Raw genomic sequence first — 1169 nt, forward strand, 5'->3', positions numbered from 1 at the left:
GGAGGGGGGTATTTTGGCTTTTCTCTTGTTTTGGGTTGTTGTTGTTTTTTTTCTTTTGTAAACTGTTTGATAACATTTTGGGGGAGGGGGGGGTGCTTTGGATCTTTTGAAGTTGTTTAGTTGCTTATTGTATTCCAAGTATTTGATACTATTCGTTGTTGTTTTTTTTTTAATTGCTCTTGGTTTATTTTTCTAGTTATTTCAGTTCCGCGGCAGCCGTACGTGGTCATCTCCGGTACAGAAGACGCACAGATTAAGATAACTGATGCACTACGGTAAGTTCTGGGATACATACCCACAAATGTACAGAAACTGTCCTGTAGTGCACTCCTTGTCAAGTGCGCAACAGAGACAGAAGTGACCTAGCTCCTCAACACCACGACCTTTGGCGGTGTTCCATGTACATCCACGTGGAACCAAAAGTTGAACTGCTCTAAATGCGTCGTCTGCAGCCTTGAACGGAAGTGCTGCAGCTTGGAGGAAATTGTGGCAAACTGCGAGGGTGTGACCCACGCCCGCCGGATTACTCTTCGGCGGGAGGAGACCATCCTCGAGACGAACACGATTGTTCTGACTTTCGATTCCTGTCGCTCTCCAGCCACCGTTCGAGCATCTTACTTGGTCCTTGACGTGCGACCCTATGTGCGGAGCGCTCTGCGCTGCTTCAAGTTCCAAAAGTTTGGCCATAGCCAGCCGCGATGCCGACACGTAGCGTGTGTCCTCGTGGTGGCAAGACCGGGCATCCTAAAAAGGAATGCAAGGCTAGTCCTTGCTGCCCCAATTGCCACGGCCAGTACACAGCATTTATTTAGGATTACCCGACTTGGATCCAAGAACGCGCAATCCAGGCGTATAAAGTGCGAAATGACTGCTCTTTTCAGGTGGCCCGAAACACTGTCTGCCCCCCAGTTGGGACCCCGGTCCCTGGCCGGTCATACGCAAAGGCAGTCCGGCCAGTCCGGCCAGTCACGTGGTCGGCCAATACTTCTACTGCCGACCTTCCAAAGCCCGCGGTCAACAGGCTAGTCTTTGTAAAGGTCCCTTCTACCACCGTGGCACCCACCTTTGAGGTGCCACTGTCTAACGGCTGTGGTTTTCTGTCCCTTCTTCCTCTTCTTCTCCTCACGCCCCACCCCTCTGATGGAGTGTGAGGTGTCCCCTTCCCCCTC

General features: G+C 51.5%; 1 protein-coding gene across 1 annotated transcript in view; it reads left to right on the forward strand.

Moving 5' to 3' along the window:
- Positions 1 to 1169, forward strand: part of LOC101847495 (nucleoprotein TPR) — a gene marked incomplete in the record, with an annotated part of 11847 nt that overhangs the window by 4633 nt on the left and 6045 nt on the right.

This window comes from Aplysia californica, unplaced genomic scaffold, assembly GCF_000002075.1.
Source record: "Aplysia californica isolate F4 #8 unplaced genomic scaffold, AplCal3.0 scaffold00206, whole genome shotgun sequence".
NCBI lineage: Eukaryota > Metazoa > Mollusca > Gastropoda > Aplysiida > Aplysiidae > Aplysia > Aplysia californica.